Here is a 24,422-nt window from a genome sequence, read left to right on the forward strand (position 1 = left end):
ATTGAATATATCGAGAACTTGTTAATAAATTAAATAATAACTAATTCAATTGATATTGTGTAACAATTGATAAAATACATTTTGTGTAACAAATGATAAAATACAATTTTTTTGATAAAGAAAAAAAAACAGGAGGACGGGGTAAGACGAATCAAGGTAGCGAGTAACTGTTTCGGCTTTTGCGCAGTAAACACAATTTGTTTTCATATTTTTAACTCATCTTAAATCAATTTGAATAAAATCTACTTAAAAGAATTATTAGAAATTTTTTTTATTTATTTGTGCTTCTTTTAATTGCTTATATCCGGGTTTATTTATATTGTATAAAAGTAAATTTATAATGGTATAATTTTTTTTGTTGAAAAATTTTTCCCGCCTCTGAGTATTTCGTGTTGCTTGAAAATTTATAATAATCGGAAAAAAAATTTGAATAAAAACTGAATTTCAATTTTGAACAAAATTCTTTTAGATGACCCATTGTGCCCCAGGTATTCCTTTTGCTCCATTATTCTTTGAATAATTTTAAATAATATGATTTACTTTTTATAATTATTCTTTATTATTACAAAAAATTTTTCATACAAATTTTCAAAAAGAAAAAATAAAAAACCCAAATTATAAATTATTAAGAAATAAATGAATTGCCAACAATTAAATTTACTCGTGATAATTAATTGCAATAAAATAATTTTTTTTGCGACAAAAAGTTAATAAATTTCTTTTTCAACTGCTATAAATAATAATGATTCCATCTTCTATCACATTAATAATTTAATATAGATGATAAAAAAAAGTAATGAAAAATAAAAGCGCGTGTTAATTGAGGAAGTATCTGCATATAACGTGTATTCCTCATGTGTATTTTTGAGTTAACATCGTCATGACGACGTAACTAGTTAGACAACATAGATTATATACCGAGTGAGCCTTCGCAATAGTGGTCGTTATAAGCTTACAATTACAGACACTCAGTTCTTTATCTCCCTTTCTCCACTTCCTGCTCGTAAAACCCTCGCAAGCTTTGCCGGCCCCCACTTTTATATTTACTTCATGTGCTTTTTCTCCTCCGTCCATTGCGCTCAGTCATTTTCTATACATATACATTCACACATACACCCCCTCCACCCCCCTTTACACACACGTGCACAAAACTAAACTCAACTGAAGTCATTTAACTGTACTCATAGCCACAGTCTTTCCACTACTGTACAAACGTAGCAGACTATATATATGTAGATATATACAAGGAGTATTTTTATATAGTTATTCCCCTCATATCAGACCTAGGTTGTTGTGTATCGTACTACAGTAGTAGTACACCGGTTTGGGTAACCCGAGGCCGAATGTACTCGAGTCTTGACGAAGTGCCGCGATTGCGTCGCGAGGGCAACCACGTTTCTACCCTCAGTGTGCCGTGCGGGTGGGTTGCATCGCGAACGCGTTTTACTGACGCGCTCGGCGTCTATACGCTCCCCTAAACACACGTCTTTTATATATCCTACGCCACACCTCCCCTTTAACTTTATTTACTGCTAATTATATTTATTTTATTTTTTATTTGCTAACTTATAATAAATTTAAAATTTTTTAATTTTCATATTAATACTTTAATTATATTATTAATTATTACTGTTAACTGTTCAGAAAAATAAAATCGAGTTTCATTAAACTGGTGATCATAAAAAAAACTTGTAAAGTTTCAAATGCGTGACATTATAAAATACATTTGTGTGCATTAATTTATTAAGTGTTTTTCATTGGGCAGTTTTTAAGCCATGGAAATTTCTCGATGACTCATTAGGGTAAGAAATTTTCTTTATTCATTATTTGATAGGTTTTTTTTTAGATTTTCGTAGTCCGTTTTATAAAGAATCAGTTCATCGATTATCGTCAGATGATTTATTATTTAGGATTGTTTTTTTTTTTTTCTACTAAAAAGTTGTTGAAATAAAATTTAAATAATAAATGATAAATGTTTTGTTACATTTTACTGTACATTATTTACTCGAGTTTTCATACGTTATCCACGTGGCGTTAGTATACACGGTGGTGGCACGCGATATTCCTGAATGACAAATTGCGTGTAACTTAATCATAACATGGTGTGTACCGAGGTTAATATTTCCCATTGGAATTTGTATATATAAATATGATAATGATAATAGATGAATAATTTAGTTTTTTTGTTCCGTTTGTCGATAGACTAATCCATTAATATTTCACTCCATTATATAATTAAATAATTATAATCCATATGTCAATTGGACCACTCATATGGCCACGAATGTCATATAGAGTTTCGCTCATGTTTTTGATATACAATTTTTCTGTTAAAAATATATACTCGTGTAAACGAGGAACTTTTACGGTTCAATTCATTTTTTTTTTTTTTTGCAAGAAATTAAAAAAAAAATAAATAAATAACTAAATAATGTACTTGTAAATAAACTTAAATAGAAAATTTTCGGTACTAAGTTAAGGAATTTTAAAAAAAATTGCAGGTTGAATTTTCTTTTTGGTTTTATGTAAGTGACACATAAAATTTCGAATTCAAGATTTTTAGAATTTTTATGTAAATATGTAAATATGTTTTTTATCCAAACGAACTGATTTTCTTTTGTTTCAATTAAATTGAAATTTCAATTTTTTATTAAAATTTGGATAGACATTTAATTTTTGTATATTTGTATTTAGTATGAATGTATATGATGTAAATACTTTGGGATAACTGGAGCTATGGCTAATTTTATTTGATATTTTTATGGGCAATTAGTCTCTGGAAACTAAATTCGTCACGTAAAAATTAAAAATTGACAATGAAGCAAAAAGTAGTACTCTGAAGATTTTTTTTTATATTTATATCAATATATATATATATATATATATATATATATATATATATATATATATAATTACGATTGAATCCTTGTGAAAATATCTTCACAGGTATAATAATATTTTCTTTGACCCGCTAAAGGTCAAACTAATAATAAAATCACACTTTAAGATAAAGATCTATCGTACTCAAGTTTTAATAATTTGATCTTTGAAGATTCTGAATCAATAGAACATGTTATCAAAAAGGGAAAATCTGTTCACAAAAACGAACACAAAAATATTATTTTAAAAAAAGTTGAAAATTTTCATTTATTACTATTCAGATATTTTTAGGCAGCTGAGATTTTTGAAAAAATTTCTTTTTTTTTTTTTTTCTACGAAAATGAATTTAATTATTAATAGATATTTACACTTAATAAATTTACTTAAAAATACCGACCTCACTTTACCTTGAAATAAAAAAATAAAAAAAAATTAATGGCCATTTAGAATTTAGTCTCATTTTCGTCATATGTAGTTATAAAAATAAATATATCATTCAGTTTTTCTATTTTGTCCATCTTTTCTCTAATTATGAGTCCGTGAATAAATTTAAATTATATTAATATTAATACTTTTCGGTATCTGTACACCAAAGGTTCATACAAGCCAAGAAAAAAAAAATTTTTTTTTTAGACCTTAACATTGTCTCTTTTTAAGTTTTGTAAAAATAACAATTTTTTTATTTCAATAAAATTAATTTATTATAATTAAAAAGAAAAAAAAAGTTTTACTCGATAATTAGGGAAGTTTAAATAAAAGTTGATATAATATGTTAAACAGAGATAAATGTTAAGTTTAATTTGAAAGTTATTAATGAAAAATAATGGTGATATTTTTTTTAAAGGCCAAATCATAAGTTTTATGACTTTTTTGATTAATAGATGTTATAAATTTTGATCATTTAATCTCTACTATTTTATTCAAGAGTTTTTGATTCTCAAAATTTACATAAGTACAGAATTTTTATAAATTAAAGAAAAAAAAAGTTAGCAGCAAAATGAAAAAAGTAATTTGAAATTTTCTATATAATTATAGAAAAAAAAAAAGTTTTGGTAACCTCAAAAATAAATTCATTAATTTTAGCACGTGAACTGTATGTAACATATCCAGATGTACAATAGAAAGAAAATCCAATTAAGGCCAATTGCATGCTTTGAGTTAAAATAGCAAAATGAAACAAAAGAATGAACTTTTGTGCGATATTATTGTATTTTAAATTTTGAAAAATTTTTTTTAGGTGATAGTCTGTTTTTACTTTATAATAAACAAAAAGTTCTAAGCTTTGTGTAGGTATTTAATTGATCAAGTCATAAGGACCGATTAATCAATCGGAATTATTGAAGAGAATTTATTGATTACAGTTTTTTTTTTAAATCATGTGCATGTCGTTAAGGGAAAAACTGATAACACACGTTGAAAATAATGCAAACGTGTGGAAAGCTTGTTAAATCATTCTATTCTGAGTGAGGTTGAGAGAGAATAATTCATATTTCTGTCCAACTCTATATTCAGAAAAAAAAAATTGTGGTCGAAATTGAATGACATTAAAAAAGGGGTAAAAAAATATTTTTTACTTTTTATTTAAGCTAGAAATAATTCTGAATACATTGTTACTGTAAATTGAATATATATTATATGTTAACGGTCATCATATAATGGTAAAGGAACGATTACTATAATGGATAGAAATTATAACCATAATTTCATAGGAACTATTCCCATATCGTAAAGAAATGAGATCTATATAAATAGTAATGCCCCTCGCGGTTTTGGAAATACCGAAATAATACCGGAATTGTACGGTATAAATATCGCATAAATATGGTATTACTCGAGTTATTTTAGCCAGTTTTTTTGCCGTATTATTACCAAAAATTTACGAAAAAATTCAGAATATTTACGGCAATAAATCAGAAAAAATACGGTATTTTCACAGCATTAAAACCATAATTATACAGCATATTTATAGTATATTTTCGGCATTTTTGCAGCATCTAACCGTTCTACCCAGGAAAAAATTTATATATAATTGTATAAAATTTTATGTAGTTATATCTAATTTTATATAATTATATATAACCTTATAAAGTTATATGCAATAACTGTCATGAAAAAAAAAAAAAAAAAAAAAACTCCCGTCTATTCGTGGACTCGATCCCGAGACCTAATTATTCAAAATCTGATCTGGTAGCCATTATGCCAAATCAATTACTTGAAAAATGATAGTAATTGTATTTAGATGAATACAAACGAACTTTAGAAAATTGAAAACATCAATTTTCACAGATAGTTATTTTCACTTACATTTTTTTGTTTGAGTAAGAATTGTGTGAACCAATAAAATAAAATAAAAAATATTACATTTTGCACATTTTCGATGATGTTAAATGCAGAAGCGAACAAAAAATAAAACCATATTTTTTACAATTTTCTATTTCATCAGCGTAAATCTGGCAAAATTGCAGGATACTGACAGTATTATTATCACAAAAACAACGATTTCATTATTGTAACATTATCGTATAATAATTTTTATACAGCATTTTATTGGTAAAAGTTCGGCATTTTTACAGTTTTTTTACAACATTTTTTTGGTAAAAGTTCGGTATTGTTATAGTTTTTTCGCAGCATTTTTTCAGTAAAAGTTCGGCATTTTTATAGTAATATTACTGTAGTAATCTGGTAACTCTACAGCATAAGTACAGAAAGTATATGGCATAACTACAGGAAAAAAACTGGCCAATATAACCATATTAATACTAAATTATTACGGTAAGTTTACGGCATGTGCATAAATGCCGAAAATTTACGGCATTCTCAAAACCGCGAGGGTGGTTACCATAATTAGTATGAGCGCCGTTGCTATAATCGATATTTCGAAATAACCAGTTATTATCACAGAAAAAAAGTTATAGTTGCTATAATATCAGCTGTAGTTGAGGTTATTAAGAGTTGGAGTAAAGAAATACCAACTTCGCTTGGAATAACCTCAACTACACGTGTAGTAAAATTAGTACTATTTATTCGCTATGAGTGTGACTGCAGCGCCAGACAAAATATGAACTACGGGAGGCTGTCAGAGTATGTTTTTATACGTATGTCAATAGCAAGAAACATAAAAATAAATAAATATTATAAATAATAGTAAAAAAAAAAGTTGTAAAAAATATGTGACAGTTTTATAGTAATTGCAGTTTTGTTTTTTAGCTAAACGGACCATCAATAAGTAAATATAATGATAAAAAATAAAAAAGATTGCAGTAAGCATTTAGGTTAAGTTGTTTGAAATTCATATCAAAGTCAAAATATGATACTAAGGAAAAAATCAAAATGAAAAATCAATAATTAAATAATAACAAAATAAATACTTTCACGTGTGCTTGCTTACAATTTCAGTAATCATAGCCTCCCGTAACTCCGAAAGTAACCACTGCAAACGCTTCAGTCAATTTGATTTCCCCTACCATGGCTTCACTCAGAGCGAATAAAGTATCCTTTACCAAATATAGAGTACTCGCCACTACAAGTGTTTTACTACAATATTATGGTTACAAAAAACACAATTTTTTTCCGTGATACGTTATGGGAACCATTCCTATAATATGTTGGAATTGTTGCCATTAAATTCTTCGGTGTAGATCAAAAATTAAAAAAAAAATGTTCGAATAATCTAATCAGATCTCGTTAGATCTAAATTTTTTTCCAGCTACGTAGTAAAGACTCGGATAATTGTATTTTTAAATATTCATCACCACAAATAATTCAAATATTCATAGGAACAAATGATTTAATTATTTAATGCTTTGTTGAACGATATATTGAAACCTACATGATAAAATAAAACAATAGCTGCAATATTTAATGGATTATATAAATGATAAATTTATATATATTGTATTATTAAAGTATATTGCAAAAAAAAAAAAAAAAACAAAACAAATATTAAAAAATGAAATAACACATATTTTAATATTTAAAATGGGAAATTATTTAAATATTTATTGGGCTAAATTTTTTGAGTAGTCGTCGTTTTTATGAATACTATAAATATTAAAATGTACATGGTGAAATAAAAAATGGTTGTTATATTTCATGGTTATGTTTTTTATAATATAAGCGTTGGCCGATAAAAATGAGGCTAAAAAAATCTTGGGATGGATAAAAAAAAACTGAATTTTATAGAACATGAAAATCTTGCGGGAACACATATTCACGTGATTTTTTTCATTGTTATCAGCGATAAAAAAAAATTCGGAAAGTTGGAATTTTTTCAGGGTGTAAATTTCTATGTTAAAAGCAGCTAGAAATATATACGGAGAAAAACGTACGGTAGTTATTACCATGACTATGCAGTGAAGTAATTTTTTTTTTTTTAATGTCTTTAGTAATGGAATTTCTAAAGAGGCAAAACACAGCCTAAATTTAAGTCAAATATTTTTTTGTTACATTATTAGTTTATTCATATAATTTAAAGACGATTTTGAGAAATTGCCAAAGCAGTAGTAGAATTTCAGACAAATTTATATAATGATTTCTAAATACGTTATCTTGTACGTTGAACAAAGTGCAGAGATATCATTCCTGTATCTACGTGATAGTATTAAATTACCAGTGCATGTTGTCTTAATCTAGAATGATGTTTTTTTAATTTAAAAACGTCTTAGAGTGGAGTGATTTTTTTTTCTGAGCGATATTATTTAAATTAAAATGAATATTTGTAGATTATGACTCTCTTGAAGTATGCAATATTAAGTTATATTGAGTGATGTTAAATTACTGCCAGTGCAAAAGCAGCACTGATATGAAATTCATATCAGTTAATAATGTTTTAATGTCGTTTGAAAGCAGTACTATATATATAAGTCAGAAAAAATAATTTGATTCTATGGATATTTGAATCATGAATTTTATTCAGACTCACGTAAATCTGAATTTTTAATTATTCATACCTAAGTAGATCAAAGATATAAAAAATCGAGTTATCAGACTGTAGATAAAAATTTTCAATTATTAAAGAGATTTTGAGATCTTGCAAAAAAAATAATTTTTCACTGGGCGAATAAAAAGAAATTAAGATCTTAAGAAATTTATATCAATCTTAAATCTATATAACTATAGGAGCATCAACATAGATCTAAATTATTCTACCCCTCTGTTTATGAAAAAAAATTTCCTACCCAGAATAATGTCGTTACAATAAAAAATGAAAAAATAGTTTCGTGAAATGTATAAGACAAAAGTGTTTCCGGCCAGTTCTTATCAGACCAAACGTAGCATTGATCAAAAGGTATTAGAGAAAAAATTTAATCTGATTTTTTTTTACCACTCAGTTTTGTCACCGATACCCTATTCCGCTCTAGTTTCCCTTATCTAATAATATCTAATTATGTTATTTTGACATAAAACCAGGAAAAACTAATACAAGTCGAAATATGATATACATTTACTATTCCTCTTACTCTCATTCTCACTCTTATTCTTACTTTTATGAAATGCAATCTCATTTCCCCTCACTACTTAACGTTAATGCTTCATAACACAGACTGCTGTGTTTCCATGGAATCTAACTTTCCTTTGTTACTTATTACTGAAGCTGCTAACATATACATTTATATATATATGTAATAGCTTCGTCCTGGCTCGAAAGTTGGATTTGCGAAGAAAACTTTATGCTCTACTACAATACGTACAACACGAATTGAGATTAATGAATCTACAGACAATACATGAAAGCAATACTATTTAATTTATTTTTCATTATATACTTGATAAAAAATTTATCGAGTGATAATTTATTGAAATAATTGTTTTTTTAAATTTTTTTTCTAGTGAGTACAAATATTCTGTCTTGCTTTTAAGTTTAAAATTCATTCCGGCGCATCTTGAAAGTACTTTAAATAATTAATTTGAATATATATTACATTGAAATTTAACGGGATAAAATTTCTCACTTATTTACTTTTTCAAATAAATTACAGAAATAAAAAATAATTTTATTAAAATCGTACAAGTTCAAATTTGAGAAAAATAAAATCAAAGTTTTTTTGTTTTCGTACGAAATCAGAAAAGTAAACTGAGAGTATAGTAATGAATGTGATATTTTTTCTACTAATTTTATTTTTTATTTGTTTCTATTTTTCTTAAAACTTTTGTTTGTTTTTCCTTATTATACTTTGGGAGATCAAATGGTCTTTGCTCTGATGGGTATAAAAGCCCGCCGATGAAGAAAAGAAAACTGAAAATGCGACTCACGTTTCGCGAGTGGAAACAGATACGAGAAGCGTTGAATGGTCAGACATGAGGAAAGCACATCGGGGAGAGTGTAAAAAAAAAAATAATAAAGAATGAAAGCTTATAAAAAAAAGTTTACTAAAAAGAAAGAAAAAGAGGCAAGAAGCAAAGAATAAAAGTATACAAGTTTTGTATGTTTTTATTTATTTATTTTTTTTTTTTATTCAGTTAGTTGCTTTCTCGTTACTCCGGTGTGATTTCGAAAATGCGTTTTTTTTTATCGAGACTAGGTCAAGATTCGAGAGAGAATTCTATGACCTCTGTGACAATGACTGATTTTGTATGTATTAAAGTGCGTTTAAAAAAATACAGACGTAAAAAAATGACCTGGTCATACATATTCTGTTATATAAATATAGGCGTGTTAAAAATAACCTAATGGAAAAAAATAATTTAGCTTCTGTACAAACAAATATTTTTTTTTTTTAGATGAATATATTTCAAAATTGAATAAAATGCTTTTTCTCTTTAATTGATAAACTTTTTTTTTATTTTTTTATTTCACTCTGTTTAAATAATTGTGGTATTTATTAAAGTGATGTTTTGCTAAATAAATATTCATAGATATTTCTATGATAAAATAAAAATAACTTGATGAAAATAAATAACATTTTTTTTTATAGACAAATTATTACAGTCTAGTTCCGTTTTATTCACAATTAATACTGTTAGCGTAGACAAATTTTATTACCCATAAAAAATCATCTTATGGATTTATGTTAGACACATAAAAAGAGTTATGTATAGAAGAGATCAGGAAAAGTGAGATACCGGGGCAAAATGAGACAAAAAAATTTTTTTTGTTTAAAAATTCTCAGTAACGGTTTTTAGAGAAAAAAAAAATGGGGTAAGTTGATTAGGATCTGCAATGCGGCTACGGTAGAATTTTTAGTAAAAAAAAAAAAAAAATATTCTTCCAGGGTTTGTTATCGGAATTATTTGATTGAAAACTGGAAAAAGAATTGGAGGTAAAATGGGCCACTATTGAAAAAAAAAACGCTTGAATTTCTTACACTTGATCTATAAAAATTGCAGCTTCTTTCGATAATTAAATTAATAAGTCGATAAAACTTAATAGTAGCCCATTTTTTCGGAATCAAATTTTTCTAGTCCCAACTTAAGAGTCTTAAAGTCATCACTTTATCTGGGCTAATCAACTTATCCGACTATTTTCTGCGAGCTGCAATATAACTAAGCATTGAAACAAAAAAAAATTTATTCGTCTTAAGAATGGTTCCTCGTTTTACCCCGTTTTCCCCTTTATAGATGTCTATATAAAAATATGTAAAGACCGGATGTAAAAAAAATATAAAAATACTTTTACTAATAAATAATATTTAATGAAGTGATATTTTTAACTCACAAAATTATAAATAGCATCATGTTATTTGGCTGTGCATAAATATTCATCAGATGTTGGTACTTGAAAGCGTATAAAAATTTTAAAAGTATTAAAACGTTAAAAAGAAATTCACAGTAAAGAAAAAATAAAATAAAAGCTTACGTTGACTTTTACGATTTATCAGATTCTGTTTTATTCACATATCACATTATTGCCATTAAATTGTGTCTCTTTATAGTTTGAAAATTTATGATTATTTTCTATACAATGAAATAAAAAGTGAACATACTTTAATTAAAGTAATAAAGAATCTGACAATAGGTATTTTAAGGTCTAGTTTCTGATTATTTCATTAACATGCTCATTACCACTCAATAAAAAAAATTTTAATCAGTTCAAAATTACTAGGTTTTACAATTCAATTATTCTTTAATTCAAAATTATTTTGGAGCACATCAAAAATTCACAGAAATTTTCTTTTTTTTCCTCAAAATTAAATTCATAAATAAAGAAATATTTTCTCGTTTCCATGTAGAAAATTTTTGAACTAATTTCAAATTTCTAAAATATTTTATCTATACTTATCAGTGATTTATTTTATCCCGTTATATTATATATATATAATATACATATTTCTGTCCTGTAAATTCAATATTTTGAAATAAAAAAAAAGAAAAGTTACGGATTCATTTTTTGCTTTTTAATACATTAAAGTTTAAAATATATATATACAAATATATATATTTGTACATAATTTGATCACAAATTATCTGAATAATAAAAGTTTAATAAATATAAATTGAATGACAAATATATGAAACAAAATCTTTTGTTTTTACATTTGTGTTAACAGGTTATCGAATATAACTCTATTCACATATTATTCTAGTAGACTAATGCCTCTTTACATTCAGTCTTGTATAGTTAGATCTGATATAAATTCACGGACGTATGGTCTCACAAAGCGGCCATGATTTATCGTGATATACATTTCATGCGCAGATTCACTAATGGCTTGTGCTATACATCTATTCATATTAAAAATATCTAAACATCTATGTATATTTCATCACATTTACTTTGCTTTTTTTTTCTCTTGGAATCTCAGATTTTCCTCAATCGTTATTTAGATTTCGACCTCCTCATATTTACGAACGATTACATTCAACTTTTTGGACACTCTTTTTTGTACGAATAATTATAGACCGATTAATTACAAGACATGATTAATGTTTCCACATTAGATTTACAATCCAAAAAAAAATCTAAAAATTTCAGTCTTGTATGAGGCATGTAAAAAACAGGACAAGGATAATGATAATTAGTTAAATTAAAAAATAATGAATAAGGCAGATATAATAGAATTTTTTCTTCTTTTTTTCAATGTCATCCATTTATTTATTGATGTCACTGTAAAGATAGTGCATCACTTTGTTAAGCTTCCAAAGATATGAATAAAATAAAAGTATGATACAATAGAAAAAAAAATTAAAGAGGATAAATGTCAGTTTAAAAAGCATAAATTAACATGAATATGAGCCAGCTATTGAAAGCTGAGAAATTCTTTAGGGATATATATTATAGAAAAATATTCCGAGACAAAAAATTATAAATCCAGCCATTTTCTGGTTATGAATATTATTATTATTATTTTACAAAAATAAAGCGAAGCTCTTATATTTATTAAAAATAAAAAATACTTTGAAATTTTCTATTTATATAAATTGAATAAATTTATATAAATGTGTCTAATAAATATTTCACGTTTCACTGAAAACACTCTACACTGTAATTTTTAGATACTTCGTTTCTTTAGTCAGAGATAACGTCTATTCTAAAACTATATATTTCTCTCAATGCAATTTTTTTACTCTAGAAAATCTGTGAAAATCAGGAAACCGCCTTTTAATATTTTCGTCATTATTATTAACATACAACATATCGATACTGTCATTCTACTACGTCGTATCCCACATTTGGGAAATTTTTCAGGAAACGATAAAAACGTTTCACAGTCGGTAAAGAAAAATTATTTGTTAATAATTTACAGCTTATATGCTGTAAGAAGAGCCAAAAATTATGCATCATTACCTTCTTACTTATTTCGTTAATTGTTTCTGATACGACTTATTAGAATGCGCAAAAGTCTGCGTGTGGGGTACGAAATATTATAATATTTATTTAAAAATACTAAATAAACAATTTGACCTCTAAAATTTCTACATAAGGTGGACATTGTTACAATGATTCCATTTTTCAAGAAACGTGAAAGGCCAAATTTTGTGGGATACGACATATTAGAATGGCAGTATCGATATGAAAATCTAACTCAAAAATTATCGACTATTTCGTCCCCTTTCTGAGTAAATCTCATGAAAGAAAGGGGACGATTTCCTGTATCGTAAATTTACCAACTAAATACCTTCAATAGACAAAACAATCTTACATATTTAACCACTGAATATTTATCTCCTGTAAATGAATTAATTGAATTATATAATTAACAAACTCCCTTGGACCTTTGGTAACGAAAACTTTGCTAAGATCTATTATTGGATCTCCTCGTAGCAGTCTCTCAACGTAAAACGTCGCTTTAACGCTTCAACTGTAAATCCTATGTCGCATTTGCTTTAATTATAAACGTCGACACTTGTGTGTCTAATGGACTTTCAGTGATGTTTCGCGTGCATTCTATTAATAATATTAATAATTTATGAGAAACTATCCATTGATTATTATTAAATATTGTTATTATATTTCGGATAAATAGTAAAGCTATAAATAGACGTATTTATATAATTATTGGAGATGGTTTTGATCATTATTGTTACCTAAAGGTCGAGAACCGCAGTATAACGAGATCAATATGACTGTGGTAGAGGTTTATCCAACGAAATTGTCTCGAGTAACACTCATAGAATTGTACTCAGCTCTTCTCTTTCTCTTATTCTTTTTTGCTCTCTTTCTCAGTCCCTGCCTCTGTACTGTATATATATTTATATATATATATATATATAAAGTAATAATTCACATCGGATAAGGTGTTATTCAATTTAAATAACAAAAATAAACGAATCTCGGTCAAGAGTCATCAGTTGAAGATAATATAAATTTCAGCTCCATTGATACTTCGATTATCGATTGTTACATTCGCCCTTTATTATGCTTTTTTCTTTTACATATATGTTTTTATTCTTTTGTCGCATCTATCGACCAGCATCCAGAGATGCCTCGAAATATACTTCGATGGCCTTTGATCTTTAATGTTAAATTAATTAGTGCGCACGACAAAAGATTGTAAGGCTGATTTCAAGTGATGCTCTTTTTTTATCGCTTTTACAATTTTTTTTTTTTTATTGATATTATGCTCAAGTTATAAATAGAAAGTATGAGGCGGTGGTTTTCTGGAATAGGTGTGATGTGAATCTGATGATTGATTTATTTTATAGTGAGATGATAATAAGATTTAATTTATGTTATAATGTAAATTAGACAAATGACCCATTTGTACAGTCGCCAACAAATTTTAGTTTTCTGTTAAATAAATATTTTAGTGATAAATTTTATTCGTGAAATTCTGTAATATTTACAAATGATTTTATAATTCATCCATTAAGTTGGTAAATTTTTTATTTTGTTCAGTTTGAAAATTCAATAATTTTTATTCTTTTTAAATTAAATTAAAGTTTTAATTTTTCATAAACTAAATTCGAAATTAAGTTAGCAAATAATTTATCTGTAGTTCAATAATTTGTACGGTTCCAAAAAATTAAAGAAACAGATTTCTTTAATGAATACTGCTTAGAAAAAATGAAAAAAAATTTTACTTTTTTTAAAACGTGCTCTTTATTATTATTATTATTATTATTTTCTTTTTATAGACTGATCATTTAGTACATAATTAAAACAAGTAATGAATTTCTGAAATTGTCTGTTTTCTTGCAAACGCATTCAAGTTTAACCTCTCGAAAGCGAAAAATCTCAACCTTTAAATGAATTTTCTTTTTTTAATTTTCACCTGGCGATTTTTTCCCAGAAAAATTTTTTTTAAATCTATTTTAAAACTGACTCAAATAATCCAGTAAAAAATTCCTTTAGTTAAATTTATTAAAACAATCATTAATAATAATTATTAAAAGACAAAATTTAAACACATGTATAGCAGATGATATATGTATATTTTTTTCGCAAATAAGGTATGATTATTACTATAGCTAACAGTATATATCTTTTGAATATAAGTATTGGCGGATGGCCAAGAATACAGAGTGTATTTTTAACCTTTCTGTCAGTGGAATTCGATGATCTATGACTGGGTCAACATATTACTAATAATTCGAATGTTCGTTTTGACCTCGAGTGTCAGGAAATTATACACGAATCACGAGTTATGAACAATTGTTCTTTTGTTTCTTCACTTAAAAGCTATTTAAACGTAATAAAGATTTAATTGAATTTTGAAAAATTAAGTGTTTACTTTAAATTGACATTCAGAAACCACGTGATTGTATATAAAAAATAAACAAAGATAAAAATAATATATATATATATATATATATATATATATATATATATATATATGCATGTGTATATACAGTGGTGTTGAGTCTTGACCGAATGCCCCACTCGCTCTACTCATATTCATGTTGTACTCATTAGTCTTTACTCGTATTCATATCTCACGTATGCAGTCAGGGGCAAGTTGCTCTTGACTACGTAACCTGGTAAATTGGTTGTGTACATATATGCTTACCACAACTTGAGCTGATGTTAATGCCAGTGGGTTTACTTCAAACCAACCACTAGTGAAGGTGAAGCGTCACAAGAAAATAGTACTTCTTTTTTTTCTTATTTCGCTTTTATGCAAAAGAAAGCTCAGTCTAACCATTTCATATTTCAATTTACGGTAAATTTTAAATAAAGCTGCTAAATAATATTCCGATTTCATTAGATAATTTTTATACATAAATTATTGCATTAGTTGATGTAAAATTATTTTCCAAGTCAACTATTTATTTTTTAAAAAATTTCTTACAGAAATTATCCTCAAATTTTTCATGATGTCTTATTGAGTTGAGTAGCTTTGAAAAGTACCATTGGTTCAGAAGTTTATTCATAGGGGTTAGGAACCCGGGTAAAATAAAAACCCTAACAGGGTAAAATATTTTTTAGTCCTTGAAAAATTTTCATTCACGGGATTAAGGAGAGTAGGGAATAAGTTGATCCAGTAGTGAGATCATAGACAATTTTTTTTTTTACAGTAATTCATTTTACCTTGTCGTTTCGTTTTGTTTTATTTTGCCGCAATTTAAGACAATAACTCAATTAGAAAACACTTGGAGTGAAAATTTTAATTTTACTGAGGATTTTTACCGCACAGCCTGGGGTGGCTTACTTGACCTATTCTCTCTTAGACACAATAAATAAGCATTTTTACAAAAAAAAAATTGTATTCTTTTTCTTTTTCATAATGATGTCTTATTTTGCTCTAGACACTTACAGATTTTATCATGTCCTTTTTTGCCTCGGGCTTTTATATATACATGCACTTCAACCTGATTTAAGTTACTTTAGTTGATCAAAATGGGAAAACCATGCAATTCAAAATAACTTTTTTTTTTTATTTTTACCTGTTAAAACTTAAACCGATGGTTCTCTTTTTTTCTGCTATTGAGATCATCAGAATAATAAAAAAAGGGTAAGAAAAGAAATAAATTATGTAAATCGGCCTTAAAACGAAGCATGCAAATTCCCTTTACGATTAGGTCTAAAAAATTTCATCTTTGCTAGTTTTTCATCGTTTTTTCCAGAAAAAATGTAGCCTATAAAAATTTTCATAAAAAAGCTTCGATTAAATAATCTCAAAATCAGTTTTTATTTCCAAATAAATTTCGAATGCTACTCAATAGTTGGATTCTGTAGAATATATGCAGTAAATTACTACATAAACTTTCATTCACTCTACTATAACTTTCTTACAAAGTTTTTTGCATATTTTATTGAGTTTCAAAAGCATCTATATGATTTTTGAAAAGTCGTAAAGATTTTCCGATGACAGTTTTGATAACACAGTATTTATTTGGGTTAATATCTTTATCGATTGAATAAAAAAGAATTGGATAACTTTTTTAGAAATGGCGGATACGAATCTTATAAATTAGTAAAAATCAATTTATTTTAATAGTATATTGTGTGACAAGGAATGAAACAATACGAATTTAGATGAGGGTAAAATTGGCTGACATCACGAAACCTAAATTCGTATTTTATCTTGTGCTAGCCACTATATTTTTCATAATATCTGCATTGAAGATTTAAGTTTCACTGACAACAGCTAGTTGAAACAAGTCAATTTAAAGCCAATGGCGTGAACTAGGATATGCGTGCATCGCAATTCGCGATTACTAGTTAAATGAAAAAAAAAAAAAATAATAAAATAGTTAATTTTTTATTTTTATTATTTAAATTAATTTATTATTTGATTTAATCTTTTAATTAAAACTATCTCTTATTAAGACATAACAGGACTTAAATAAATATCGAGTCTAACTTACCACGGAAATAGCTACAACTGCAAATGTTTCTTTTTTCACTGATTAAAAGTCGTGGCGATGCACGCTTGCGCTGATACCATTAACCTGAAATTATCATGGATTTTAATTAGCTGCGGACTATTTAAATTGTAGTTTTAGATGCATTGGAAACAAATAAAATTATTTTGACAACTTATTCTATAGGTTTCATTTCTAAAAACAAAAAAGTAATAATTTTATGTTTACTCGGTTTTTATTGGTGTTTACAATTAAATTTACTGTCATTTAGGATAAACTGCATTTATAGGTTAGGTGAATGCAAACTGTATGTTAGATGCTACACGCTGAAAAAAAAGTGATAATACCTCCTATCCAGATAATACCACCTAATATCAGTAACTGTTTCCATCTTTACAATTCAAATATTTTCATTCTCTTATGTTAACTTTTCCTGTTCGAGATAATAACCATTTTTATACTACCGTACTTAAGAAAAGGGCAGTAACTTTTCTTACTGCTTTTCTGTTTAACGAGTGTTAAATTAAGATTAGTCAGATAGAAAAGCAATAAGTTAACTTACTGCCCTTTTCCTAAGCTCGGCAGGATACGAGATGACAATCTCTATATTATAATAGACATGAAAAATTTGTGAAGCCAAACTATTCGTAACGTGATTGGTTGAAAACAAAAAAATATATGCAAATGACACGAAAACATACATTAAAATAAATATATGAAAAACGATAAGCTCGCGCTTGTGCGCGGACGGAAACTAGTATTTACCATCACAGATGGCAAAATTCACAAATTTCTCGGATATAAAAAATATAAAAGATATTATTATGTAGAAGGTAACTACAGCAGGATTTCGTTATAAGACTATTGCTATCTTTTTTATAAACCAAATATTGCGATAGTTTGAGAGATAATCTAATAGTCTTATAACGAGGTCCTACTGTATTACTATCGGCGACAATAAATATTTCTATACGAGAAAAGTATGGTTAACATACAAGCATGAAAATGATTATCACATACAATATAATAATCGTTTCCTATTGCAAGATTGCAATATTTATCATTTTTTGTCAGTGTATAGAATTTTGTCGTAACAATGTCGCTTCTTTATGTAAAATAGTTATTATAAAATTTTAGTATTGCTAGAAAATAAAACATAAAAGAGAATGCGAAAAAAAAGAGGATAAAAATGAAATTTCTAAAAAATGCACATAATTATGGATCAAAACCGGGATGATATTTAAAAAAAAAAAAAAAAAAACAAAAATGTCTGATATTTTACAAAGGTTTTTTTATTTGAATAAAATTCAATATTGATTTCAAAAAATTTACTTGACATATTTTATTAACTTTTCAATTTGAAATATTTCCATTGAGAAAAAATATTGTCGTGTAATTTTAACGCAGTATCCGTGTGCACATTCACTATTAAATTTAAAAATTTATCTAATTCAGAAAATTTTTATTGCCGAACTGTAACAGAAAATTGACTAGCCTGCAGTAAACTGTAACATTTGTCTCTATTAAATAAATTTTATTTTTCATTTTATAAAAAATTTTTTATGACACTTTACTTTCATTCAGTCTATAACGTGATATGAAATATGTCGTAAAAAAAATATCTCGTAAATTTTCAAAATTAAAACTATAAAATATAACAAGGTATTAAAATAACAAATTTATTTTGTGTGTTACAACTTACCTTTTTTACTTCAAGAATTTTTTAACTGCATCGACTTTTATTTTAAATAAAAAAATGATGAATTATTTTTTTATTTTATGAGTTTTAACTATTTATTAATAAACAGTTATTACAAAATATATGTACTTTTGTACATACATATTCATTGTGAATTAAAAAATTATATTGTTTCAATATTTATCGGTTGGATTGTTTTATTTATAAAATTAAACCTCTGTTTTGAAACAATAATTTTTTATAACCACAGAATGTACTGTCGCGACAGATGTAAGTTATTGTGCACGTTTGTACTCGTGTTTGTACGAACAATAATAATCGTTTTGCCGATATTATTTGGGAATTTTATTACTTGTGATTGTGTACCTTTTGCTTTCATTAAATCTCTTTAAAAAAAAAAAAAAAAAAAAAAAAACAATAATAAATAAATACGACAATTATTAAATTGTCAGCAGGCACTTTTAGTCAATTTGAAAAAGTAGTCAAAATTTTTTTAGCTTCGCTGATAAAACTATAATTGTAAAGCAATTACTTTAATCCGAATATTTATTCAAAATTTTTTGTTACAAATAAATTGTCAATACGTTCGGAAACGTATAAAATTTGATAGATTTACTAACAAGACAAAAAAAAATGTAAACAGCTACTTTTTTCTGTTAAATTGTATTTTTAACTACTTTTTATTTGGAATCACTGACTCATAACTTTTGAACTTATTTTTTCAATAAATATTTTATTCTTCTAATCATTTACTGAAAAGTTTACAAACAAAGTTTCAAATAGTTAGCGAGTTCTTATAGTTCTTATTGATAATTTCATTTTTAATTTCACTTAAACTTCCAATCTCTTGTTGTGAATGAAAAGCAATAAATAAATAAATAAAAAATAATTTAAATTAAAAAAAAAATAGAATTGTAGTTCGTAATCGAGCACTCGATTTTACCTCGAGATACTTCAGCTGTATACAATTTTTTGTCAACCATATAATTGAAAAAGTCTCGTTAGTTTTTAATAATAGGTTCAATTGCACTAACGTAGAAACGAGAGCTTTGATATTTGTATTGTTTTTAAACAATTATACATCGAAAGCTTTGTATAAAAATACAAATATAAAAAAAAATACAAATAAATTTATCGAAATAGCAATTCAAATTTTGGATACTAGTAATAAATATTTTTTTTGTCTTAAATTATCGTCCGGACAAATAAATATGAGATTTAAAAAAAGCTGTTCACTTTCAAACTCGATCGATTAATTTCATAATTTAATAAGCTTCGAAGTCCAAAAAAATTTTTTTTGAATTCTATAAAAGTCGTAGAAATCAGTTGATTCGTTCAAATAATCGTTAAAAAAAAATCGGAAAAAATAAAATCTTATTAATTTTTCCTAATTAATTAATCACGCGCGCAATAAAAAAATCTTTACCTTCAAGTTTAAGAAATACTTTCTATGAAAAATTAAATAAATAATTATTTTCTACATTTTTCTCTAGTATTTATTAATTTAATGTCAAGTCTGAATTGACTCTTTTCACTCTGAATGTAAACAATCTTTTTTTATGGTTGACTAGATTTAATTACTTCATTGAGAATAATCTTGAACAAAAATTAAAAAATTTCATGCTTGAAAATAGATTTTGACTTCTTAAATTCTCCAGTATAAATAATATTCAGTAGTTTTGGGGCTGGCCCGCAGGGTCAACCGTATCCTAGATTAATTTTTTTATAGTTCGGTCAAATAGTTTGACAACCACTCGACCGATCGATTTCAAAATCTAATCAACTCTAAAGCTTGATGAGCACTTTTGATTGCCCAAGGGCTATCTAAATCGATTAATTTGTTCAAGAGATATGGAAGGGTCATACACGAACATATATGTTTGAACAGTATCCTACAATTAGTTAAGGAAAACTTCAGAAGATCTGAAAATGACAAGTGATGAAAACTCGAACTACATGAATTAAATAAAAACAAATTACTTACATTTAAATGTAAATTTCAATCAAGTACAGCTAAAATACAAATAACCTTATTTAAAGGTGTGACCATTGTCATCATGACGATTTATTAATAGCATCTATTTCAAACCGTGACATTGACTATACATAAAAGTAAAAAAAAAATAAGTTAATAGCGAAATTTCATTCCATTGAGCAAAATATTTTATTTGAAAAAGCGTAATAAAAAAATAGATACTTTTGTCATAGATAGCGTGTATATGCAATTTGTAATAGTTTGTGTAATGAGGGTTCGATTATTGTCCTTGAATAAAAAGTAGCCGTTAAAAAACAACTACACGCTTTAATGCAGTGATGCTCAAATAAATAAAATAACCGAGTTTTTGTAAAATTTATTTTATTTTTATTTATATAATGTAATATTACATCATATGCACAGAAAAAAAGGATTTTTTGACGCGAAATATTTTTACTCGCCCCTAGAAAATTTTTCCCGCCTCAATTTTTCAAATTATAAATTAAAAAGAAAAATTGTCTTGCAGCCAGAAATTTATTTTATCACTAAAAAAATTTTTGTCATTTCAAAATTCAAAATATTTCTCGCGCCAAGAAATATTACTTTACTGTAAAAACATTGTTCTAAAAAATAATGATTAGGATATAAATTCAAAATTTGAAATGGGATTGTGAGAAAAAAAAAACTTTTATGTACTTTGACTACAGAGAAGTCTATAAAAAAAAAATATGCACTTCATTGCTAATTTTATGTTCAAGAGATCTCAATATAGCAACCAACTGGTTGACGATCACTGTTAGACTATAAGCTCTAAAGAGTTTAATATTTTTACTTTTATTGACATATACTATCTGGATGTTTTAATCTACTCATATGTCATGCTTTCATAAAGGTTACATACCTACTCTATTATTATAGTTACATAATTTATATTCTTTTTTAATTTACTATTATTTTATTTCTTCTATAATTAAAAAAAGTGACTAATTATTTTTTTAGAACAATAATGAATTTTACATTATTAAAATCAATATTAATTTTTAGGTCTCTGATAAGTTATAGAGATAGTTAGTGACATTGAGAGTCCTTAGAAATCTATAAAAATAAAGACTAAAAAAATTGAGTTTTTCTTTTCTTTTTTTTTTTTTTTTTGCTAATTAGTTAAATGGACATAATTTAATTTCTCACTTTACTGAAGTTAATGACTATAATGATTAATTAATTTGATAATAGATTTACAGTGGAAATTTTATATTCCAGGTAATAATTTAAATGAATATTTCATCCATATTTCTGTTAGTACATAAATATTTTCAAAAACAGTAAAATATTTTTTTTATTTTTTCTACATATTTAAATTTAATTTTTCAAATTTACGGTACATTAATATTTATAGACTTATTCAGATCCATGCAGATCTAAGATCTATATTTTTTTCAGGTCCTAGAATTTTTTAAAAAATTGAAATTTTGAATTCGTAGTTTGATAATTTGATTTTTTATTTATGACACAGAATTCAGTTATCCGTAGATCTAAATTATTATTTCGTAAGCCGGAAATGTAAACCTCTATCTTAATGCTGATAAAATTTATTTTATTTCATAATTCATTTTTAAAATTCATGGCGAGATTTAATTTGCAGTGAATGTAACTCATAACTCGTACAATTTTTTAAATTTTGTCCTTAATATGACGCGCGCTACACTTTAATTTTGAACTGTACAGACCTTTAGTATGATTGAAATTTGGTCATTTACTCGAGACCTATTGTCATTAATTAATGTGCCGTTAAATTACCTCGTCATGTAATTTGGAAATTTCTCAATAGATTCAATCAGCATGAGATCTTTTTTGAATTCCAGGAATTCAAATCGTAATTTTCAATAGGATTCCTTTCAGAATAACTTAAATTTAAATACAAAGAGAATAAGAGTAATGTAAACAGCGCCTCCGATTAAATCGTGATTACATACATATAAACATACGAACAAACTAATCGATATACAGAAATTTGAAATTCAATTCGATTCTTCCAAGTTAATACCTAAGAAAATTATTCTATTCGAAAACTGCATCAGTCTCTTCTTTGTCATATATATCATACTTTTCACAAAAATTTAGTGTGCCTTGTTCGTAGATAAGAGTCTGAAAAATAGGTACTGTAGGTAAAATAGGCCACTTAAAATTTTTAGAAAAAATTTTACTTAACCTAATTAAAAATTCATGTTCTTCATATAAAAGCTGAAATTAAAAAATTTATCGAGTTCAGGATATTATAAGTGCATTTCTTTTTCTCCACGTACCAATTTGTTCCGGCCTTTTCGTATATAAATTATTGAGACAAGTTGAAACGAGGGTGTCGGCTGAAAATATTGGAAAAGAAGTAAATAGTAATAATAAAACGTGTTCATTTTATATTTCTTTACTTTTTAAAGTTTTAATAACTGTAAAAGGTTCCTTGCACATTTTATTGCGCTGCATAAAATAGTATTGTTCGTGCTGCTACAATTGGCTCCTTCTGCTTACTCTTTACTAATGAATCCTGCATTCAAAATTTAAGCCAATCAATTTTATATGGACGTTCATACTCTTCGCTGCACGTGAGTCAACTGAGGACTAATTATATACAATTTTCATTTCCAATTCAAACAATGAGCACGAAAAAAAAAATTTGCCGAAAATTACATCATTCAATGCACAGACTGATAAATCTTTTATACTAAAACATGAAAAAATTTCTAGACAAAAATATTTATTACAAGTAATTTAGTTTTCGTTATTTGAAAAAAAATTTTCAAGCTTACGCTTAAAAAAAAAAACATTTTTTTTTTTGTATTTTTACAATGTCTATTACAACTAACTCTATTTATTGTACCCTTACAAACCACATTCTTAAATTACTTATTGTCGATACTTGCAAAAATGATCGATTATTTATTTACTATTAAAATAAAAAAATTTATTACTGTTGAATTTAATGGCAAAAAAACATTCCTGTTATTTCTAAAATGTTTAACGTCACCGTCAAGTCTATAAAAGATACTAGCTTGCATTAGTTGTTGTTCGTGACGAGCCGCGATAAAGACGTTCACAAACTGTCTGACATTTCTGGAACACAACGACTTTGTCCTCATAAAGGTTCAAAGTTCATGAAAAGTTTAATCATTCAATGGCTTCAATTTATTTATGCGCCTTTTAAATTCAAACAATTATTTACTGGGTCCGGAAAAAACTCTTATTTATTGTAATATCTTTTATCAAATGTACAACGAGCATATTAAATGGACGAATTTTTTTATATACTTGCATTGAATGTGTAGTAGAACAGAAGCATTCAATCTAAAAACACTAGTATATTTTATTAAAATCTTATGTCAGTTTAAGTATATGTTAATTAGCAACAAAACTAATGAGTATGGAAATTTAGTTTTACTTTCAGTTAGAACTTCCGTCGTCTTTAATATTCTCTTCTGTATTTCTGACTTTATTTTTTTATTCTCATCTTTTTATTACTTAAGACTAGAGACTTCAGACCTAAGTACCAGAAAGTTTAAAAACTTAAGTTAACTAAATGTTTTAATTTTTATATTTTATTTCTTCAAAACCCAACGATATTTTTTAACGACCCAATTAATATGTCAACCGATGTCTCGCGGAAAGTAATCTTTACTTACGGATACCTAA

General features: G+C 26.3%; 1 protein-coding gene across 1 annotated transcript in view; it reads left to right on the plus strand.

The window, feature by feature from the left end:
- The first annotated feature begins 1,745 nt into the window (after positions 1 to 1,745).
- LOC103574472 (small conductance calcium-activated potassium channel protein) overlaps positions 1,746 to 24,422 on the plus strand; it is a 119,019-nt gene continuing 96,342 nt past the window's right edge. The window contains exon 1 of the mRNA XM_014441811.2: positions 1,746 to 1,802. The gene's annotated coding sequence lies outside the window, so the exon portion shown is untranslated. The remainder of the gene's footprint in view (positions 1,803 to 24,422) is intronic.

The sequence above is a fragment of the Microplitis demolitor genome, chromosome 5 (genome assembly GCF_026212275.2).
Source record: "Microplitis demolitor isolate Queensland-Clemson2020A chromosome 5, iyMicDemo2.1a, whole genome shotgun sequence".
Classification (NCBI taxonomy): Eukaryota; Metazoa; Arthropoda; class Insecta; order Hymenoptera; family Braconidae; genus Microplitis; species Microplitis demolitor.